Below are 10820 nucleotides of genomic sequence, written 5' to 3' on the forward strand. Positions count from 1 at the left end.
GCTGAACTAACCTCAGATGTCTCTGGAAAGAAAGGTCGGCCCTGTCTTATTATTCTACATCTTTGAGACTGCATGATCTGAGGCCTTGTGATTTCCAAATGAGCCCAATTATTCTCCTCAGCACCTAATTGTTTTTCTAAGCAAGCCTACTTCCTCAACGTAGGGACTGTTAGCAGACAACTTACTTTTATCTGAATAGCCTGTTTTAACCCTTACATTACATATCCCAAGTCACTTTACATCCAATTAACCCTTTGCAAAGCATAGCCATAATTTTACTTTGAAAACATGGCAGCTCCCAAAATCATTAATGAGCAAGTAATTTGTTTTATTGTTGTTCAATGGGGGAAAATATCGGCCAGATTTCTGGGAGAATTTCACGTTCCTCTTCAAAATATAACAATTGGAATTTTTACATCTGAAAACCAATACGCCAGACAGTGCAGTACTGTCATAGTATCAGTTGTGGTATTGGCTAGTCTTTGTGCTCAGCTCCTTGGTGTAATGTGTAAACATTCATAACTCTCCATAGAAGGCAAGTCTGTTCCTCTGAACCAAGATTACAGTATCAGGGGTATCATTAAATCCTCTCTTCTTCACCAAAGTAGTCATTTTTCATGTGCACAGTTACTCAGTGTTGTGAATAAGCTTGTTCCAACTCTTGGTTCAATGCACATAACTCCTGTGCTCAAGAACATAGAGTATATTGAGACCAGATGGAGAGCCCTCGGTGACCAACAAATTCCATCAGAAATACCAATAACCTATATTTACATAGCAACTTGAAGTGAAGCATTAACAATATTGAAAATAAAATTGATAGACATAAAATGCTGGGGTAACTCGACGGGTCAGGCAGCATCTCTGGAGAAAAAGGATGGGTGATGTTATCGGGACGGCAACTTTCTTCAGAATCTGAAGAAGGGTCTCGTCCCGAAACGTCACCCATTCTTCTTCTCCAGAAATGCTGCTTGACCCGCTGAGTTACTCCAGCACTCTGTGTCCATCTTTGGTATAAACCAGCACCTGCAGTTCTTTGTTTCTATATCTTGAAATTGACCTATTTTTGGTTTAGATCTGATAATTGAAAAGGAAATAATTGTTATGCCGCATTCAGAAATGTGCTGCTCCCTTAAACCAACCTACAAAAGATGTTCATTTGTCTGAGACATTGAAGATTTGTTAATTAACAGAATTGAGCTTTAATCAAGAAAACTATAGTGATCTCTAGGGGGCGCTGCCTCGAAAAGGCAGCCAGTATCAGCAAAGACCCACACCAGCATGCTCTCTTTTCACTACTACCATCGGGAAGAAGGTACAGGAGCCTGAAACTCATGACCATCAGGTTCAAGAACAGCTTCTTCCCAATAAACATCAGTTCCGGGATGGCGGGACTGTCATGGGAGGAAAGATTGGAAAGACTGGGCTTGTATTCACTGGAATTTAGAAGGATGAGAGGGGATCTTATAGAAACGTATAAAATTATAACAGAACTTGACAAGCTAGATGCAGGAAAAATGTTCCCAATGTTGGGGGAGTCCAGAACCAGGGGCCACAGTCTCAGTCTCTGCCACAGAAGGCAGTGGAGGCCAATTCACTGGATGAATTTAAAAGAGAGTTAGATAGAGCTCTAGGGGCTAGTGGAATGAAGAGGTATGGGAAGAAGGCAGGCACAGGTTACTGATTGTGGATGATCAGCCATGACCACAATGAATGGTGGTGCTGACTCGAAGGGCCAAATGGCCGCCTCCTGCACCTATTTTCTATGTTTCTATACTCTTGAACACTGCACAGCACGAACCTCAGCAATTATGATCTTCTATAGACTGTGGCTCTGGTTGCTCTCCAGGCTTCACTTTTATACTATTTGGTTACCCAATATTACAGTTATTAATTCATTGGATTATTGATTATTATCTATTTATCTGAGTGTCGTTGGGATTACGGGCCGGTAAGCGGCAGCAAGTAAGAATTTCATTGTTCTGTCGTTGGTACATCTGACATTTAAACACTCTTAACTCTTGATGGGATTCTCATATACACAGACCACCCCATCCCCCTCCTTCCCCTCACTCCCAACTGCCCTTCACTACTGCACTATTTTCTCACAGCAAGGCGATAGCCTATTCATCCTCCTCATGTTGTTGTTTATATGTTCTCCTCTTCACATGACAGTCATGGGCCAGCTTATACACTAACCAGATGTGTGATAGACTAACTGCTAACATTGCTGGAGCAGCTACATCAGCCAGGACACTTTGAAGAAAGAAGATGCCATGACCATCACTGCTGATAAATCACCATGACCCCATTGACTGGGAATGGAAAATATCCTGCTAACTTATTAAACTATCTGGCAAAAGTAAACACATTAAAAGCATGCAAAAATTGTGGTTTATTGGTGTAAAGACTAGAGATACAACAAATGTTTCAACTATTTATTTTTTGACAACCCACATTTTATTTAAGTACATCATCGTTTCATTGCTGACAGATGGGTTTGACTGTATAACATTCATTGCAAGTAAGGTAGGACTGGGCATATAATGATAGCTCCTGAGATATCGGTCACATTTAAATGTGACAAATGAGCGCTCATCAGTACACATTCTGTTATTGAATAGTGCAGTATCAGTGATTTAGTATATTTTACACAAACATTAGCCCTGGTCATGATAGGAGGTATCTCCACCTATCAACACATTTGCTTATAGCAACCAACCGCGACTGTCAAACGATCCTAAACAAGGACTGAAAAATCTTCACATAAATGTCAAAATATAACTGCCTGGGAGAAATAGATAAAGCAAAATATTACCTTTCAGCACTCTTCCATCCATATATCACAAACTCTGGATGGAGTCTTCCAGTACATTTCCAAGTTACTAAGCATCCAGTTCAGGATTTTTCAACCGACTATTATTCCTGATAGATAAAAATGGCAACTTTTATCCAGAAACTAGACCAAGTGGACCCGTTGGGCCCAAACCTCTCCTGAATTGGTGCAGCACCCTGTCCTCCCGTCCTCCCCTCTCTCCTCAACCCCCCCTCCCCTCTCCCTTCTCCCCCACTCCCCCCTTCCCCCTCCCTCCCTCCTCCCCTCCCCCTCCCCTCCTTTTAAACTTAAAAATGTGAATAACTTAAAAAATATAACACCGATTTCAATAAAACTACTTGCATTATCACTAAAATGACAATGGTGAGTAAGGTGGGTGTAAAATTGTTGCGCTATCGTGTACCGTTTTGGCTGAAGTTCAGTCACAAACAAGATGACAAACGAGAGTTTTAGTATATAGATTCAACTATCATTTATTCCTGATCTCCCCGCCATCAAAGGAATCTATAAGAGGCGCTGTCTCAATAAGGCAGCCAGCATTCTCAAGAAGTCAGCACCACACTGGCCATACTCTCATTTCACTCCTGCCATTGGGAAGAAGGTATAGGAGTCTGGAAACTGTAACGTCTAAGTTCTTCCCAAATACCATCAGGCTATTGAACATTATGAGCTCCAAATAAACTCCGAACTGCCTTAATTGCACTAGGGATTATGAGCTGTGTTTTGTTTTTGCACTGTTGTTTTTTTTATTGAACTTCTTTTCTTTTTGTTTGTTTATTATATTATCCAGTGAGTAGTTTAGTATAGTTTAGTATAGTTTAGAGATACAGAGTGTAAACAGGCCCTTAAGCCAACCAGCAATCCCTGTACACTAGCACTATACAACATGATACATGATAAAGGAATAACATTTAGTCCAAGATAAAGCCAGTAAAGTCTGATCTGAGATAGTACGAGGATTACCAATAAGGTGGATGGTAGTTCAGGACCGCTCTCTAGTTGTGGTAGGATGATTCAGTTGCCTGATAACAGCTGGGAAGAAACTGGAAGTAGGAGGTAATGGGAAGATCCTTTTTTGGGGAATGGTGGAAGGATGATGGAAATGTGTGGTTAATAAAGGGAGAGAGGGCAATGCAGTGTAGGGGAGAGGCTTGGTGGTGTGTGCTGAAAGAGCTAAAGGGAAGCGGTGAGGTAATAGTGACTTTGGAGAGTGGCTAAAGGGTGTCTGCATTTGGGGAAAAGATCTGAGACATTACTTTAGACTTTAGAGATACAGCGTGGAAACAAGCCCCGTCCATGCCGACCAGAGATCACCCCACACACTGGCACTATCCTACACATGGGACAATTTACAATTTACAGAAGCCAGTTAACCTACGAACCTGTACGTCGTTTGGGCTTTCTATAGGTGCTTGGTTTCTTCCCACACTCCAACGACGTACAGTGTATGAGGTGATCTCTGGTCGGCGTGGACGGGGCTTGTTTCCACGCTGTATCTCTAAAGTCTAAAGTAATGTCTCAGATCATTTCCCCAAATGCAGACACCCTTTAGCCACTCTCCAAAGTCACTATCACCTCACCGCTTCCCATTAGCTCTCTCAGCACACACCCCCAAGCCTCTCCCCTACACTGCATTGCCCTCTCTCCCTTTATTAACCACACATTTCCATCATCCTTCCACCATTCCCCATAAAAGGATCTTCCCATTACCTCCTACTTCCAGTTATACTTCCAGTTTCTTCCCAGCTGTCTGATCGAACCCATGTCTTTGGCGCTGTAAGGCAGCAACTGTACCGCTGCGCCACTGTGCCGCCCTAAGGAGCAGTAGACTAGGGAGTTGAGAAACAGTGGTTGAAGACATTTTCAGGAATGGGTTGCTTGGAAGATGAAGGTGGGCCAAGGGATGGCAAGTTGAATTTAACTCTGACAAGCGTGAGGTGTTGCACTTTGGTGTATCAAACCATGGCAAGCCTTACACTTTAAATGGTAGAGACCTGGAGAGTGTTGCAGAACTGAGAGAATGGGGAATACAGGTGCTTGGTTGTCTGAAGGTGGTGAGTCAGGTGGACAATGTGGTGTAAATGGCCTTTGGCATGCCTGCTTTCATTCGGAAAGATATGGAGTACAAAGGTTGGGACATCAGGATGCAGCTGCACAAGTCATTGATGAGACCACACTTGGAATAATGTGTGCAATTCTGGTCACCCAGCTGTTGGAAGCATTTTGTTATGTTTTAAAGAGTGCAGAAGAGATTCACCAGGATGTTACCTGGGCTTGTGAGCTTGAGTGAAAAGACAATGCTGCATAGGCTGGGACTTTATTCTTTGGAGTGTAGGAGGCTGAGGGATGACCTTACTGAAGTGCACAAGATCATGATGAAGTGAACGCTCGCAGTCTTTTATCCCAGGGTAGGGGATTTTACAAAGTGAGGACATAGGCTTAAGGTGAGAGGGGAGAGATTTAAGACGGACCTCAGGAGCAATTTCTTCATACAGACGAAAGTCCGTATCTGCAATGAGCTGTCAGAGGAAGCTATAGATGTGGATACAATTATGATTTTCAAAAGACATTTGAACAGATATATGGAAAGGAATGATTTATAGATTTAGAGGGCTGGGGCCAAACACAGGCATATGGGAATAGCCCAGTATGTCAACTTGGTTGGCATGGACAAAGTGGGCCAAAGAACCTGTTTCCATTCTGTACAGCTCTAAGATCCTATATTTCTTCAAGTAATTTTAGTTTAGTTTAGAGATACAGCGTGGAAACAGGCCCTTCGGCCCACCGAGTCCGCGGCGACCAGCGATTCCCGCACACTAACACTATCCTACACACTAGGGACAATTTACAATTTTTACCGAAGCCAATTAACCTACTAACCTATACGTCTTTGGAATGTGGGAAGAAACTGGAGCACCCAGAGAAATACCACGCGGTCACGGGAAGAACATACAATCTCCGTACAGACTGCACCCCGTAGTCAGGATTGAACTCAGGTCTCTGGCTCTGTAAGGCAGCAACTCTACCGCTGCACCACAGTGCTGCCCAAATTGATTCTTGATGATTGCTCTGATGGATGCTTTATACTCCTAGCTGAGACCAAATAGGTTTGGACTCATTAACACATCAGAGCAAGTCTCAACCTTCAGTTAGGATGTCCTTCGTGTTCAGGCGCATGAGTGATATCATTCTCATGCGGGTGATATCAACCAAATCAAAACTCCTTTGAATGTCATCGCACAGGAACCGTGGCCTCTGTGCATTTACCACAATTTGCATAGAAATGTTGCATCAAAAATCTGGCTCCCTAAATCACTGATTGAGTTTTCTATTGCATGGTTTATAGAATTGTTTTATTAGGCTTCAGAGATTGAAGGCCATTGTACCAACTCATAGCACGGAGGGTGAAAATCTAAGGAGGACTGGCAGCTCTAATAGTTTTCTACTGGGAGAAACAAAAACGAGGTGCTAACAGAATTTTAACTTAATTTTTATTCATTAGACCCAATAAAATCTTACCATTGAACAATCCTTTAGTCCCCACCAAGCTTGCTCGTCTCTCCCTCCATTTAAAGTCAGTAGTGTCCCATCAAGGTTCTGTCAAATAATCAAGAGGATGGCACGGTTGTGCTGCGGTAGAGTTGCTGCCTTACAGCGCTTGCAGCGCCGGAGACCCGGGTTCGATCCTGACTACGGGTGCTGAATGTCTGGAATTTGTACGTTCTCCCCGTGACCGCGTGGGTTTTCTCTGAGATTTTCGGTTTCCTCCCACACTCTAAAGAGGTACAGGTCTGTAGGTTAATTGGCTTGGTATAATTGTACATTATTCCTAGCTTGTGTAGGGTAATGTTAATATGCCGAGATCGCTGGTTGGTGCGGACTCGGTGGGCCGAAGGGCCTGTTTCCACGCTGTATCTCTAAACTAAACTAAACTAAACTAAACCATTTACAAAAACACCTCAAGCACTTGGTTGAGCTTTTGGAGAGCCATAACTTGGGTGGCTCTGGACCAGTGGTAGAACATAGGATGACAATGATGTTCCTGTCCACTTCTCGTAGACTGAATGGCCTCTTTCCTTATCACAAAGCGTTCTCTGACTCGGTATGTTTGAGTCAAGATTATTGTAATAACCAAATATCACACTTTCATTATCGTGCTCATATAGATGTTGGTCATTCAATGCATTAAGTTGATGAACTTCATTGGGTGAATGAGATCTGGCAGTATTAACAAAAGCTATTTCCTCTTGCCTCGAGGTTTTGATAATCTGCCACGGAGAAGTCAAAATTCACATTGAAGGCAAATATTGCTAAAAAGCTTCATCTTTAGCATTGTTTACTGCTTCATCTTTGTTTACATGGTGCTGGCTCTAGATTCAATCAAGATGGCTGTATCATGTTGAATCTTCAGAAATTATTTGAAGTAAATCTCATGCCAATGAAGACTATTAAAACCAGATCTACATCTACTTGAACATTGTTTAACTTTAGTTTAGTTTAGATTAGGTTAATTTATTTATTGTCACGTGTACAGAGATACAGTTTGCTCTCTATGCTGTTCAGTCAAATCAAAATATACAAGAGTGCAACAGAGGGAGTTGTCACGTCCCGGTGCCATTTTGCAACTTTCATGTCTCTGAAAAATCTGATCAATTAATCTATAAACCCACACGTCTGTGGGAGGAAACTGGAATAGCTGGAGAACGTGGTTACAGGGAGAACATACAAACTCCACACAAATAGCACTAAAGGTCAGGATTGAACCCAGGTCTCTGGCGCTGTGATGCAGCAACTTCGCTGGGGCGCCCACAGTAAATATGGGATTAATGGGTGACTTGGGCCTAGCATTGATATGGTTGGAAATGTGTAGGATTAAGGAATTAAAAATTAGTCTGTAATTTGCCAGAACAACAACCTTGGTCTCAACAGCAGTATGACCAAGGAAATAATTGTTGAGTTTAGAGGAGAGAGCCTGAGGATCCCTGAACCTGTCTTCACCAACAGGTCGGTGGTGGAGAGAGTCATCAACTTCAAGTTCCTGGGCGTACATATATATCTCTGAAGACCTGTCCTGGGCCCAGGCCATTGATGCAATCATAAAGAAAGCTCATCAATGCCTCTACTTCCTTAGAAGACTGAGGAGATTTGGAGTGTCAACAAATACTCTCTTGAACTTCGACAGGTGTACAGGAGAGAGTATACTGACTGATTGCACCACAGCCTGGTTCGGCAACTTGAAAGCCCAGGAATGAAGGAGATTGCAAAAAGTGGTCGCCAAGGCCTGGTCCATCATGGGTACTGACCTCCTCATCAATGGAGGGATCTCAAAAAGGCAGCCAGCATCATCAGGAACTCCCACCCCGCGGACCACTCTTTCATTTCCCTCCTGCCATCAGGAAAAGGGTATCGGTGTCTGAAGACTGTGACCTCCAGTTTCAGGAACAGCTTTTTCTCTAACAACCATCAGGCTCTTGAACACTAAAACACCAACTAAACCTCAAACCACAAACTGTCTTGGCTGCACTGTTGGGGTTTTTCTTGCAGTAATATTGTTATTTTTGTTATTTTGTTTATTATGCTATCTGTGAATTGTGACAGACCTGTTAAGCTGCTGCAAGTAAGAATCTAATTGTTCTGTTTTTGCTGCATATAACAATGAATCACTCTTGACCCTCTCTCGTGACTATTGTTTGCACACCTGGATCTGCAAGACCCTAATGCATTTTCTGCAGACTATGAATTAGTATCTATGGTGATTCCATGGTACCAGTTTAGAAAAAGTGCACACATGGCATCAATATTTATAGGGCAGCACAATGGCACAGTTGGTAGGGCTGCTGCCTCACAGCACCGCAGACCCGGATTCCTTCCTAATCTCGGGTACTGTTTGTGTGGAGTTTGCACGTTCTGCCTGTGACCACATGGGTTTCTTCCGGGTGTTCCAATTTCCTCCCACATTCCATGACGTGTGCTTTTGTAGCTTAATTGACCTCTGTAAATTGCCCCTGGTGAGCCGGGGGTGGGTGCAAAAGTGGGATAACATAGGACTGATGTGAACGGGTGATCGATGGTTGGCGTGCTCTCAAACGTCCGAAGGGTCTGTTTTCATGCTGTATCTTTCAATCAATCAATCAATCAATCAATCAATATTTCTGATGCAAAGAAGGACCTGAGGTCTGGAGATGCAGTTCAACTCTGGGTGGAAGTCTTCACTATCTGAAAATGGGAAATGTTGTCTGCCAATATCATCTTGTCCTTGTTCACGCCACCCCCGGAGGTGACATCCTCTGGAGTGTTGCAACGTCACTGGCAGTGTGATGCCTGTGGCCATTAAAGCCGCCTTTGTACATAGCCCCCATAAAGCCTAGTCATCCGTTTAATGACTTCACTCCAGCCCCGTCCCCGAGCTTTGTTTGATCCTTGCACTGTAATTGAAGCAATTAAGTTAGCTCCCCTATGTTCTGAGAAAGTGTAACAGCGGAGAGGTTTTCCACTTCCCCTTCTTGAAGAAATAAAAGTAATAAACTTACATTTGTTGGCCAGAGTTCAAAAGTTTAATTAGCAACCCCATTTATGAGTCAAAGCAGTTTGCAGGCTCCAGTCAATTAGCACCAGGCTTGTTAATGGTCAACCTTTGCTACTTGTCAGAACGTCCAGACAGTGGTTTTGTGCTTTTTCAAAGCAAGTGGGTGAAACCCATAGTTTGTGTTTAGTGATTAAAGCCGCGGTATGCTGACGTACACGGACTGTATTTCAAAAATATCAAAAGGAAAGTCTACGCTACATCCTCATTACCCCACAACAGCCTTGTCATAAAGTCATTGACAATCTCATTGACACTTGCCGCAATGAAGTGCAAAATTTTGCTCGGCTAATGTTTAATCGAGAGAAATCTCTTTGTTGTATCTTTTTTTACTTGCACGAAGGAGAGTATAAATGTGCAGATTTTACGACAAGTAATTGGATTTATAAATGACCATTGAAGTTTTTTTTGTACACAACAACTCCTACTTTACATCTTTTAAAGAAAAATTGCACTTGCTTCTGGTTGCATGTGCTGTGAGGAGACCACAGAACAAGATCAGTATACCTTCGCGGAAGTGAAAACTGGCTTATGGACTTTGAAACCTCATCACTGTGGGAAGTATCCATATCTGTACAAGAAAAAAAACCTTTTGAACTTTGGACTCCAAAGGCTTACATTTCCTACAAAGTTAGTTAGACTAACCTGTGGACAATTAAAATACAAGAAATGCTTTGAGCATTCTTTAACATTGCATTCAAAAACGGTCAGACAGAATTTTGGAAAAGGTAACGGCTATTGTTAAAGTACACATGCAAATACAAACAAGCACTCTATAAAAGGATGCAGAACAAACTAGCAGGCCGATGGCCTCAAAGGTGGCTCATTAGGAGAGACATTGGGGTGAGCTGAACTAGCTGGGTCCATTGGAGGAGTATTGTGTTCCGTTTTGGTCATCCTACTATAGGAAAGATGCCATTAAGCTGAAAAGAGTGCAGGTAAGATTTACGAATATGTTGCCAGAACTAGAGGGCCTGAATATAGGGAGATTTTGGGTAGCCTCGGACTATTCCTTAAAGCACAGAAGGTTGAGAGGTGATCTTATATACAAGGCTGAACTTATTATGCACTCTGTATCTTCCCTTTGCTCTATCTATTGTACTTGAGTTTGACTTGATTGCATTTTTGGATGGTACTAGTTGATCTGATTGTGTAGCATGCTAAAAAAAAAGCTTTTCACCATATCACGGTGCACCTAAACCTGATCCCTAAGCCTATAAAATCACAAAGGGAATAGATAGTATCACAAAATGCTGGAGTAACTCGGCGGGTCAGGCAGCATCTCAGGAGAGAAGGAAAGGGGGTATGGGGAGAAGGCAGGAACGGGGTACTGATTGAGAATGATCAGCCATGATCACATTGAATGGCGGTGCTGGCTCGAAGGGCCGAATGGCCTCCTCC

Source organism: Rhinoraja longicauda, chromosome 28, assembly GCF_053455715.1.
Source record: "Rhinoraja longicauda isolate Sanriku21f chromosome 28, sRhiLon1.1, whole genome shotgun sequence".
Taxonomy (NCBI): Eukaryota; Metazoa; Chordata; class Chondrichthyes; order Rajiformes; family Arhynchobatidae; genus Rhinoraja; species Rhinoraja longicauda.